Genomic DNA, 13346 nt, shown 5'->3' with positions numbered 1-13346 from the left:
TGTGGTCCTCTAGGAGGCAGGGGCCGGGGCTGCTAGGCTTTGGGCTTTTAGAGAAATCAGCCTCATGCAACGCCTTTCCTTCAACCAGTGCTTGGTCATGGCCACCAACTCCAGAAGGCCAAACCTATCATCATGGAAGTTGATTATGTGTCCAGGTATGGGCAGAGGAAACCAACGTGTGAACTCAGCAGCCAATATTAAAAAGAAACATGTAAATTATTCTTAGCTTCCTTTGTTTTTAAATATGAGTTATTATTGTGCAAAGGGTAATTAAATCCTGGAATTCAGAGGTCATCATGGCTGCAGTGCCTGCCTCTGGCTGCCTGGCATTCCATTTCCAGGGAGTGCCCCATTGCCCCTTTCCAACACCCTTGAGAGCCCAAGCCCTTTGGTTCAGCCTTGGCTTAGTGGGAGTTTCAGCCCAGCCTTAGTTCGGTCCTCTGTGGAAGGTGGAGCCCAGCTCCCCAGTGTCCTGTGCTCCTACTTCCAGCTACAGGTGGAGTCCACAGCTGTGTGACTCACGCCTTGAGGATAATGCATTCCTACTCCAAATTTCTCCAGGGAATGGTGGGATTGGTGACATCTTCCTCTGGTGTCCCATCCTGAGAGGAAATGGACTTACCCTGAAGCATGGAGGCCTTAAATTAGTCCTATGGAGGTACGTATGTGATTCTTGCTTGGACCCCTTTCTGGGTTTTGGTGGGTCGATGGGTAGGACTTTCTGTGCTATCACAATGGATGAGATTCGTAATCAGCCTTTGTCCACACAGATAATTAAGTGCATTCACATCCAGAGAGACCAGAGGGCTGCGGGTTGATGTGTGCCCACTCAGAACACAAGCTGAAGGGGAGGGAATTGAAGGTCTGACGGCTGGAACAAAGTGGTCCCCCAAAGAGTCAGTACCAGTCTCTGACCGAGCCTCAGGGACACACACACGCGCCCTGCTCTCTCTTTATTATTCTGGAACCCATGCACAGGAGATGGGCTTAGCATGAGCATTCAGACACACCAAGAAGAGATTTCCCTACAGAGAGGGTTGGTAGTTCTGCTTCCTTGGGGAAGAGGAGGGCTGTTCTATTCTTGGCCAGTTCTTCTAGAAATCATTTTCTAACCCCTTTATCGCCAGTCCATCAGTCTACTGATGAAAAGCAAATGCTCTGTCTTGGTTGTCAGGTTTCTTCTTAACCCCCATCCCCTCCCAGGAGGCCCCAGGAGCCAATTCAATGCAGGTGCAAACACCTGCTGAGCACTCAGGAGGAACTGGCTCAGGGCATGAAGGAGGAGATGGCAGTCCCCGGGCAGGGCAGGCAGGGACAGAGGGCCCTGATACACAGCTGCAGGGTGTCTGGCTCTAATGGAGGAACACCATGCCAGCGGGACTTGGAGGGAGAGTGAGCCTCAGTTCCTGAGCTTGGGGCCAGAGGTCAGGCAGGGTCCTTGGAGAAGAACACAGTTTGATTGGACCTGAAGAATGGTGAAGAACTGAATGTGCTGAGATGAGTGAGAGAGGGGGAAAGATGTAAGCAACCACACAAAGTAACTGAGGCTATCGGTGTGACAGGAATAGCTGGCAGTCCACATTTGCTGAAAAACAGGAGCTGGAGAGGGCAGGGGGAAAGGCGGCAGGCTGGGGCTAGGTGGTGGATATGGTGGCTGGATGGGGCGGGCTTAGAATGTCAAGCTGAGCACTGGAGGTGCTTGACCTGGAGAGCGCCATGATCAGAGGGGAGCGAGCCAAAGGGATGGGCGATACTATATGGAGTGTATGCGTGAGAACGTGTGTGTGTGTGTGTGTGTGTGTGTGTGTGTGTGTGTCTAGTTTTGGTAACCCAAGGCATCATTATGAAACATCTTAAATATCAATGTGCCCATTTAAGAAACACTTTTTCCCCCTTCTCTGTGGTGTAGTGATCAAGAGTGTTTCTGGAATCAAATACAACTAGGTTCAAGCCTGAGCTCCGCCATCTGGGTGAAAAATTACATAATCTCTCTGAGCCTCAGTTTGTTTTGTGTCTAGAATGAAGACATAAAACTTGCTCAGGGATGGGGTGAGGATAAAGTGAGGTGTGTATGTAAAGCATTCGTAGAATGCCTGGTACATAGTAGGTGGTCAATAAATTCTAACTGCTATTATTATTGTTGTTGTTGTTGTTATTTCTCCTCTATTGCGGGTATCTGCTCTGGTGACCACCCCAGCCCCTCCCCCATGCCAGCCTGCTCCTCCAGGTCTGGGTGCTGTTCTGGACCAGCTCCCCACAAAGGTTCTGAGTTATCCTTATTGTCCCTTTGCAGGTGTGAACAGCTCCCAGGACAGTGTTGTTTCTGGGGGCCTCTCTGCCTCCTGTACCTGTGGCACCAGATACAGTGGGATGGGAGCCTGTAGCAGCAGCTGTAAGAAGGGTTAAGTTGGCAGGACTTGAAGAAACACCTGAGCTTCCAGCCCGCTCCCCACCCAGAGGGTCCCAGCTGGCTCTTATGTCCAACCCATCCAGGTGCAACCCAGTGGCAGGTACAATGGTTGATCTCGCTTTGACCTATTTTCTCTGCTGTCCACTTCTCATTTCTTTCTTTTTTTTTTTTTAAAGTATCATGTTTTCCATTTTATTATTTATTTATTGTTAATCCTCACCCAAATATATTTTTGCATAAATTTTTAGTGTGTGTGGAAGGGAGGGGGAGAGACAGAGAGAGGAACATTGATGTGAGAGAGACACATTGATTGGCTGTCTCCCGCATGCACCCCAACCAGGGCTGGGGATCACGCCTGCAACAGAGGTACATGTCCTTGACTGGAATGGAACCTGGGACCCTTTGACCAATGGACTAATGCTCTATCCACTGAACCGAACTGTCTGGGGCCATTTCTCATTTCTGGTTGTGTGAGAACCTCATTCCTTGTCTTCTGCCTCCCCCAGGCCAAGAAAGGCTGCTGGGAGGAGTGACATGTGGATTTCTTCTGTGGATTCTGGGCTGCCTGGACCCATGAAGAGGACAGCCTCTCAGCCCCCATTTCCCGACCTTCCCCTTCCCTTGCACTCTTGTTCTTCCCTTCCTTCCCCAAATCTCCATTTCCTTCTTGCTGTCTGTGCTTAAAATAAAGTCATATATTCCTGTCATGCTTATCAATCTCTTGTCCATTATTTCAGGCCTGGAGGGTTGGGTGACATCTCCTGGAGGGCATTCAAGGTGGCGGGGGCTGCTAGGGTTATCCCAGCTATTTATGCATTGGTGTGCTTAGGGCTGGGGACATTGAGGAGGGGTGCTCTGATGGCTCAGGGATCCTTGAGGTAATTCTCAAGTGCTAGGAAGTGTCTGGCACAGTGTTGGCACAGAGCAGGCACTGAGCAATGTTAGAAGAATTAATGACTTCATCTCTAAGGTTTCCAATTTCCCATAGGTTAAAATATACATCATTGCATACATCATTGGAATTGTTGCAAATTGAGATGTGTTGGAGGGAATATATATATATTTTTTATATATTGCTGGTCAAAGAATAAGTTACTATAATGAATTTGGCAAATAATTTTGTGTGTGTTGTAATATGTACGTAGATACTGATTCATGACATAAAATATATTTCTTACTTTGAGTTGTGGTTAAAAAATGTTTGATAGTCAGGACCTTAAAGATCCTCTTTCTGAGAATACCAGTAGACATGTACCAAAAAGTTCATAGCAACATTGTTTGTTATAACAAAAAGAAAAATATACACATGCATACCTATAGGAGAATGGAGAATTATTCATACATTGGAATACTATACAGCACTGAAAAAGAAATAAATGGATGAATCACAAAAATAGGATGTTGAGGAGGAAAAATAAAATTATAGAAGCATATAGGCAGAGTAATTCTACATATAGAGATATACCCATATATCTCTATATATATCTATATATATAAAGCATAAAAGCAGGCAAAACTAAATGATTGCTTGGAGGTTTATTCACACATGATAAAATAATAAAGAAAAGCAAGAAAATAGTTAACACAAAAACCCAGGAAAGTGATTACTTTGGAGATTGGATGGGATTAGGGATGAAGGATGCTATGATAAGGGTCCCCCAGGGAGATTTGAAGGTACTGGTGGGTACACAAAGATCTGTTTTATTAAATGTATGTTATATATACTCTTTGGCATGTATGAGAAATTTATAAACAAAAAGAAATGCCAACAGAGGCTTGTACTCTCTAGGCCCCTGGTTCCTTCTTCAGTTTGGAGTCATCACCCCAGATTTCCTATCAGGTCTTGGGAACTGGAATCCCCAGTCCCAGTGTCCCTCCCTCATGTCTGTCTTCCCCATTGCTAACAGGTAGGCCTGCCTAAATCGCCTGTCTGGTAGCAATGTGGCTGGTCAGCTCGAGCACCTTCCTGCAAGGCCCATTCCAGCCCAAGGACCTCCACTTTCCCATCTGAGCTCCCAGAACTGCCCCTTCTACTCCAGGGCAGAACTCTGCAATTGCCACAGGTGAGGTCATAAAGCCCCCAGGTAGGAGAGGCCTTGTCTTCAGAGTGAGGATTCTGGGAGTTCCTTGGGCTGTAGCTTGGCTTAGTGCTCACGGGAGGCTTGGAGGAGACCTCAGCTTGGCTCATCATGGTAATATCAGTCAAGTGCCCTTATTTACTCTCCTCGTCCCCTGATCCTCCCTCTTACGCTGCTGCCCCCACCCCATAGTGTGAGGAGATAAAGATGACCATGCAGAGACACCCGCAGAGCCTGGGGTATAGCAAGGAAGAGCTGAACAGGCTTAACCAGGCCATCCAGCGGCTGACTGTGGATGTGGACAGAGCTGAGAGTCAGGTGAGGGGTGGGAGTGGGGGTGGCAGAGTGGTGTTGGTTGGGATGTGTGTCTGTTATTTATGACAGCTAGAATACATTCCCCTTCCCTCATCCTTTGAAATAGATTGAGTTTCTCTTTGTGAATGTCTGAGCAAATAGGACTGTGGCTATATGGTGTACATCATGCTTACATTTGCCTATGATTCTCTGTAGTTCATATGGGTAAGTGATTCAACATGTAGGTAATATATATGGTTGTTTGTATAACGTTTTTATCTGTACATACATTTTTATGTCTATGTGTTTTGATTGCCCTTTATAGCATTAAATTTGAGCTCATCTTTAGAATTTGCAAGATTTTACCTAGAAATTCAGTTTTCTGGTTTCTGTTTAAAAATATGTGGATCTGGTAATATTAAATTACTAGAGGCCTGGTGCACAAAAGTTTGTGCACTCAGGGGTTCCCTCAGCCCGGCCTGTGCCCTCTCGCAGTCTGGGACCCCTCGGGGGATGACCACCTGCTGGCTTAGGCCCGCTCCCTGGGGGATTGGGCCTAAGTTGGCAGTCAGACATCCCTATGGCAGTCTGGGAACCCTCGGGGGGTGTCCACTTGTCAGCGGGGAGCAGGCCTAAGCTGCAGTTGGACATCCTTAGCGCTGCTGAGGAGGTGGGGGAGGCTCCCACCACCACCACCGCTGTACTGGCAGCCATCAGCCCGGCTTGTGGCTGAGCAGAGCTCCCCCTGTGGGAGCGCACTGACCACCAGGGGGCAGCTCCTGCATTGAGCATCTGCCCCCTGGTGGTCAGTGTGTGTCATAGTGACCAGTCATTCCCAGTAGTTCTGCTGTTAGGGTCGATTTGCATATTACCCTTTTATTATATAGGAGTGCCTGGCCAGCCTGGGTGAAGGGCTGATGGCTGTTTGCAGGGAGGCCACAGCCCCTTCAGGGTAGGGGTTCCCCCTGGGGTGCCTGGCCAGCCTGGGTGAGGGGCTGATGGCTGTTTGCAGGCTGGCCATGGCCCCAGCCACCCAAGCTCCCAGTGGAGGCTGGCTGGAAGCAGGTATCTGGGATTTATTTGTCTTCTATAATTGAAACTTTGTTGCCATGAGCGGAGGCCACAGCCGGCTCAGGGCTGGTGGGAAGCTTGGCTTCCTCCATTGCCTGGGCAACCAAGCCTCCTGCTTGCTCCAGCTCCGTGGCTGCTGGCCGCCATCTTGGTTGGGTTAATTTGCATATAGTCACTCTGATTGGCTGGTGGGCATGGCTTAGGGCATAGCAAAAGTATGGTCAATTAGCATTTTTGTCTTTTATTAGTGTAGATGTCCCACATGGCAGCATTTGGCTTGGGAATATGTTACTTTGTGTGCCACAGCCCCCACCACTCCAGATTGCCTCATTTGACATCAAGGCAGAGGGTTCTTTGCCACTTACCATCACCTAGGCTGGCACTGTTATCATCCCTGTGGAGAGAAAAGGTGCTGAGGCCGTGTCTCTATCTAAAGTGGAGAAATGAGCCCTAACTGGTTTAGCTCAGTGGATAGAGTGTGGGCATGAGACTGAAGTGTCGCAGGTTAGATTCCGGTCAAGGGCAGGTGCCTCGGTTGCGGCTCAATCCCTGCCCTGGCTGTGTGCATGCAGGAGTCAACCAATCAATGTGTCTCTCTCACACTAATGTGTCTCTCTCACATTGATGTTTCTCTCTCTGTCCCCCCTCCCTTCCATTCTCTCTAAAAATCAATGGAAAAATATCCTTCAGTGAGGATTAACAACAAAATAATTTTTGTCCTGCCAGTGGCTCAGTTGTTGAGCATTGACCCATGAACCAAGAGGGGGGTGGTTCGATTCCCAGTAGGGGCACATGCCTGGGTTGCAGGCTTGATCCCCAGTAGTGGGTGTGCAAGAGGCAGCTGATCAGTGATGATTTTCATCATTGATGTTTTATCTCTCTATCCTTCTCCCTTTCTCTCTTTCTCTCTAAAAAAAAAAACACAACAAAAAACAACAAAACACACACACACACACACACACCAAAAACCCCAAAACCAATAAAGACATATTTTTAAAAATAGAGAAATGAAAGGCTGGAAACGTGAAGGAGGTGCTGGTAATTTCAGGACACTGAGAGCATGCCCATTTCCCTGTGGAACTGGATCCTGTTGTACACAGTTAACGTTTGGCCTTTACCGTCTGATGCCTCAGCCAGGCCTCTGTTGGCATTTGTGTTTGCGACTCAGGCTTAGGCCTTAGGAAGGACAGGTTCCACATGAGCGCTCCCGTCCCCCGACCTCTCTCCCTGGCAACCTCCTCTTTTCTCCCAGCCCACTCTTTGTCAAGCCCTCCCAATCACGCTCCACACCGGAGGGAAGGGGTTCTGCTTTGGTCTTTTCTTGCTTTCTGCAGAGACAAGTGTCTTAGGCTCTGAGGGAGGTTTGCCCTTCTCCAGGAACTGATGATGATGAGGGGGCAGAATGAGAGGGTGGGCATGTTGGGGTTCAGTCCTCCACCAGTCACAGCTCTGATCCTGCCTCCCTTCCCCCAGCCTGTTTCCTAAGCAGCAAGCACATTACCAAGGCAAGCAGTTATTATTATTTCCCCCTGAAGACTTCACATTCTAGTCTTCTGTGAGGACAGAATAGCCATCTTGTTAGTTTCCCTGATAAAACAATAATCTCAGCATTATGTACTAAGGAGCATTTGCTGCTTCTCCCATCTGAGCTCATTTTAGAAGTGTCACCATACTGATGTCAAGGGCTTTCTCTCAGCTGTCCCAAATGGCTGGCCACAAATCTCCATCCTGGTAATAGGGCGCACGTGCACGCATGCACACACACACACACACACACACACACACCTTTCAGAACAGGCATGCTCACTCCACACAACAATCTGTAATCCTCATTGGCTCCCCAGCCTCTGAGAAAGGTCTAGAGATCCTTGAGGAGATAGAGGTGGGGACCAAGGATGTCCTTCTGTTCGTGGTCCCCCCTTTACCCCCAGCCCAGCGAACTAGAGGGAGCTCTGCAGGAGGAGGGTACCTCAGGCAGTGCCAAGGGCAAGCTGGCCTGGCTGGAGGCTGCCCTGCAACGGGCCAGGCAGGACATGGCCCGGCAGCTGCAGGAGTACCAGGAGCTCGTGGTCGTCAAGCTGAGCCTGGACTTTGAGATCGCCACCTACCGCAAGATGCTGGAGGACGAGGAGAGAAGGTAAGGGCTGGGCAGTGCTTCAGATATAGCACAGGGGGTGTGGGGGTCACCACCTGGGGCCTCAGCAGCTGGGGATGGGGTGGGGAAAGGTGACCCGAGTATCCAGAGACTTGTTTTCCTGGAAGCAGTTTGTTCCCACTATTCAACAGCCCTTTAGACGGAAGGCCCCAGCTAATGAGCACCATGGCAGCTAGGTTAGGGCAGCTCATAAAGTCATTCATCCCCAGGACCAGAGAGCAGGGGCTAGTTTGTCCCTCATGACAGCTGCAAGGCCCAGCCAGGGGAGTAAGGTCCCAGTACGGAGTGCCTTCTTCTCAATTCTGCCCATCTTCCTGGGACCTGGGGAAGGCAGGGTTTGTGGGAACCAGGAGGGCCTGGCTTCTACTCTTAGACAGCAGTAGGGACTCAAAGACTGCCAGCTCCACCCACCTGGGGACACCAGGCTGAGGGGAGGGAGAGGGAATCCACTATGCAGCCATGCTACATTTATTATCTCTTTTAAACCCACAACCCCATGGGAGGGATGCTTTGTCAGATGAGGAAACAGAGTCTCAGAGAGGGCAAAAGGACCACCTCAAGGATGCACAAGTAGAAAGGGATTAAGTGAGGCTTGAACCATATTCCTCAGATAATTGAGCTGTCTTCTCTGTGGTCTCCTTTAAAATGCACCCCCACCCACAGCCTCCCTTTTCAAGATGTTTAGGCCCCCCCAAAGTATAGATCTTTTGCCTTCTCCCTCTCCTGAGAAGACATCAATAAAAGTGAGTTATTTAAATTTATGGCAGGAAGGATTGAATTTAAAGGTTCAAAGGAGCCTTCACTCAAAAGGCTGTGGGGACCTGAGAGAACCAAGGAGCTTGCAGGATGAATGACTTCTGCAGAGAGGAGAATGGGGACTGTTCCACCCAGGAGCGAGGTCCACTTACCTGTGTCCCCCTCCTCCCTGCAGGCTTGGCCTGAGACGGAGAGCAGAGAGCCTCCGTAAGTAAATAATAGGTATAACCGGTTGGAGGGGCCAAATCTTATCTGCCCCCCTTTGTTGTGCATCCTCTTGGGAAGGGAGAAGGGGTCTGCATCCTCTGTGTGTCTCCCTTTGCCAGGGGTGGTTTCTCTCTTGGGAGTGAGTCTTTGTGTTTGTGTGTAGGGTGGGGGGAGGGTCCTGGGGTCTGTTCTTTGCAGGGAGGTTCTATTGCAGTGGTTCTCAACCTGTGGGTTGAGACCCCTTTGGCGGTCGAATGACCCTTTCACAGGGGTCGCCTAAGACCATCCTGCATATCAGATATTTACATTACGATTCATAACAGTAGCAACATTACAGTTATAAAGTAGCAACGAAAATAATTTTATGGTTGGGTCACAACATGAGGAACTGTATTTAAAGGGCCAGAAGGTTGAGGACCACTGTTCTATTGGTTTTGCCTGGGGTGCGGAAGGAAGTTCTGTGACCTTATTCTCGTGGGCGAGACTTTTATTCTTGGGTGGGGGGAATCTGTGTCCGACTTCGGAGAGGGAAGGATTCTTGAGTCTGTTTCTTGGGAGAAGGGGGTCTGTGTATCTGTTACTTCGGGGAGTTTGCCTGTCTGACTCCTATTAGGGAGGAGGGTCTGTGCATTGCTTCCTGGAGGAGTTGTTGGTATGTCTGTCTCCTGGGGTGGAGAGCGGGAAGGGGGTTTCCTCCCTCCAACAGCCACTCTCTGCTCAGCTCTGGACAGTGATCTCACCTGCCAGTCCGGCTTGGCCCGGGGCCCTGACCGTCTGCTACCTTCAGGAGCAGGAGCGGGTTCTGATGCCCTGGAGACGAGTGCTCCTGGCTGCAGCAGCCCACTCTGCGGCTCCCCAGGCCGTGTCAAGGAATTCAGCTGCAGAGACTTCCCCGGACGTTGAACACATCCTCTCCTGCTCCAAGAGCCCTAGCCTTTGCCCAAAAGACTTGGCCCTCTGTCTCAGACGCCCCTCCCAATCGATCTGGCCCTCGCCTCATTTCTCCCTCGTGTCCCTCACCCTGAACCATAAAGTCTCAGTCTTGCCCTTTGAACTGCCCGCGCCCCTCTTTTCCTGGGACTCTTCCTTTGCAATAAAAATGTTCTGCAGTGGACTGAGCCACCAGGCTGTTCGCACGTGGATTCCTCAGAATAAAGACAAAGCTGGCCAGATTTGGGGCCGGGACACTGCCCAGAAGCAACCACCCTAGCTTGGGGTCCATCGTCAGCTCTTCCTGGCAGAGAAGCTGAGAAGTGCATCCACTCATTGGCTACAAACAAATACGGAGTGGCCTCTGGGGGTCAGGCATAGTGCTTGGTGTGCAAGATGACACGCTCGTCCTGGCTCCCTGGAGATGACATTCTGGTGGAGAGGGGGCCCCTAAACAAGAAAGCAGACCAGAAAGAGAATGGAGTGGGCAAGGGATGAGGGCGTGCCTTCTGTGCCCAGGCAGGGGCTCTTGAGGACAGGCCCAGGGAAGATGCCCTCGCAGATTGGGGCTGGGGGATCTGAGCATAACTGGGAGGCTCAGGCCTGAGTTCTAGTTTCACAAGTGACCTGAGGGCGGGCTGGGAACAACGTATGACAGTGGAGAAAAGCACGCCTTTGGAACCAAACTGAGGTTCCAGCTCTGCTTCTACTCCAGGTCTGTGGTGTAGAGTAGTCTGAGTTTTCACAAGATAACTAACTGGACTTTAAGGGGCAGAAGACAGGCCAGTTTGGAGGGTTGGGTGGCCAGTGAAGGGCTGGATTTCTGAGCTCTTGCCTTGGCACACAGCCTGAGAGATGTCCCTATCTATTGAGCTCACATTTTTGTCTATTGCACAAAGGTTTACATCATCAGTGCGTCTGGGAAACAAAGGTTTCTGCTTTCTAAGTCCCTGAGTAGGGCTAAGGTGCGTCATTGGCCCGAGGCTCTGGCTTTACCTTTTAAGGTAATACTAGTGCTAGGGTGTCTGCTGTTTTCCTGGGTCCCTGCCCAAAGGTATCTAACAGGCTCCCTTCCTGGGTAAACAGGAATCTCATGCCAGAGGAATGGGATGGAAACATGGCTGGCAGGCTACCAGCTCTTGAAGGGTAGGGGACATGGCCCCACCAGACTCCTGCATCAGTCCCATTTGATCCATATTAACACCAACGATATAAATGTTCTTACTGACACTCCCAGTGCAAATCAGCTCCTGAAAGCAGATCTTGCCCTTCTGCAAGAGTTTTTGGTTGGGCATTTTGCCCAGGAGTTTCAGGCAGGATTTCTGATGAGCCTACTGCAGCCTGCACCACAGAGGACTGGCTGCTGCCTGAATTTTTCCTTTCTAAATCCCAAGCCTGACGTCAGTCCAAGAGATTCCCGGAGCTTGGAAGGTTGGAATCTCTTGCCGAGCCAGGGCCACGTGGACCACAGCAGTGTTTGCAGCTTGGGGACTGATTCTCTGAGTGGCTCCCCTGGTCGTGGACCACATTCCAGCCTGGGGTGGGGGAGAACTACCTGGTGCATTTATGGGGAGTCATTCATCTTCCCATTTTTGAGCTTTATGAGTTGGGATGACTTCTGAAGGGAGGAGGGTTGTCACCAGCGCAGTCATAGCTTTGGGGACCTCAAGGTGTCAGCCCAACTGTTGGCTGCTGATGCCTGTCTCATACTTAATTGCACTCAAATATGTTGGGTGCAGCTTAGCTGTGTTAGTGTCTGTCTTTGAGCCTTAGGTCTGGACTCCTGACAGGTGTTACAGCTCAGAGGGCTGGTTAGAACAATTGCACGCTCTGGAACTCTCCCAGGACTCTGCCCTGCTCGGAATTACCTGGGATTGATACAGTCCCTTAAAAGAGCCTTTGGCTCCTGGTCTATCAATACATAGTCATAATTATTTCTGTTGCCCTGAACACTAGGGGTGGGGGTTAACATCTCTGCTATAGTTGTCTGGGCCTGGGCCTGGGAATGTAGATCCGCTCTGCTGTATAGATGTATGTTCAGGGCTCGCCTTGGCCCATAGTGAAGTCAAAGAGCCATCTCCCAACTCGCACCACCTCTTGCAAAATCCTCATCAGTGTCAGAGCAGGGGCGTGGAGGGGGGACGTTTCCCTGAAGGAGGAGCTCAATGGCTTTGGAAGACATGAATAATTCTCACTGTACTTCAATCTCTAATCACAGATACACGTGTAAATAGAGGCAAAGCAAATAATACTAAAGATCAACATACATCGTCATAAATTTGTGCCAGGCACGAAGTGCTATATATGAAGTTCCTCAGTCCTCCCACCAGCACTGAGGTGGGTGCTCCTTTTATCACTCCCACTAGAGATGTGGACACTGAGGCACAGGGAGGGTAAGTAAATTGTCCAAGGTCAGTGCGGTAGGAACAGAGCCCCGGCCGTCTGGCCCCAGAGTTTGTGTGCTCGCCTCTCTGCCACAGCATCTTCGTGTTATGCGCTGTTTGTGAGGTAATTTACCAGCAATGGCAGGTCTCCAAACCTCAAGGGACTCCATTTTTTAAAAAGTCGCCATATCAAAGGCTTTCTGAGGGTTTCAATTATGTACTTATCCTTAAAGAATTCTAATAAATTACTCAGCCCCGAGTCTTCCCCGCCACAACAACAGTGATTTTCCTTATGCTTCGAGTGACTGGAGAATCAGCTCACAGGGGTGCACAGGGATGTTTTCTGTGGTTTGGTGAAGTGAGCTCCAGAGATGCACACGGGTTCAAACCCCAGCTGTACCATTGACCTCAGCAAGGGGCCCGATTACTGAGCGTCTCTGAGCTCTGGCTGCTTCATCTGCAAGATGCATCGTAAAAGGTGGTGTGGATGAAATCTACAAGGTCGTGTGAATAAAACTGCACTGTGTGCGGGCCCAGCTCAACCCTTGGCTAAATCTCAGACTGCTGTGAGCCCAGGGACAGAAGATTGTATTGGAGACCCCAGACTAGGCCTTTTCTGCTCCATGGGACTTTCGGGATCCTCCCAAACCCCAACCCTCGAGGATAACAGAGGTGAACACAAGGCCCAGGTTGGCTACATTGATTTATTGGAAACACAGATTAAGACAGAGAGAAACAGAGGAGGAAGGGGAGAGGCTGGGGGACCCTGGACACTGGCCCCATGGCAGCCCAGGGTAGGGTCCTGGTTCTGGTCCTTCCTGTCCTGGAGCCCCCTTCCTGTGGGCACCAAGGGGACTTCTTTCTGGGGTAGCCTTTCCCAGCGTGGGGTGGGTGGGTGGGGGCAGAGCATAGGAAGAGGTGATCACAGATACACAGAGGAGTCTAGGAGCAGGATGGACCTTTCCAAGTGCAGGAGAAATAACCCAGTGCTTGCTCCCCCCAGGGCTGGACCAGGCCCTGCTGGGAGGGAGAGACGCTGGTCGGGGCTTGAGCTGGGACAC

This window comes from Myotis nattereri (genome assembly GCF_964212035.1).
Source record: "Myotis nattereri genome assembly, chromosome: 2".
Classification (NCBI taxonomy): domain Eukaryota; kingdom Metazoa; phylum Chordata; class Mammalia; order Chiroptera; family Vespertilionidae; genus Myotis; species Myotis nattereri.
The sequence above is the reverse complement of the archived record's forward strand: the minus strand, read 5'-3'. Positions refer to the sequence as shown.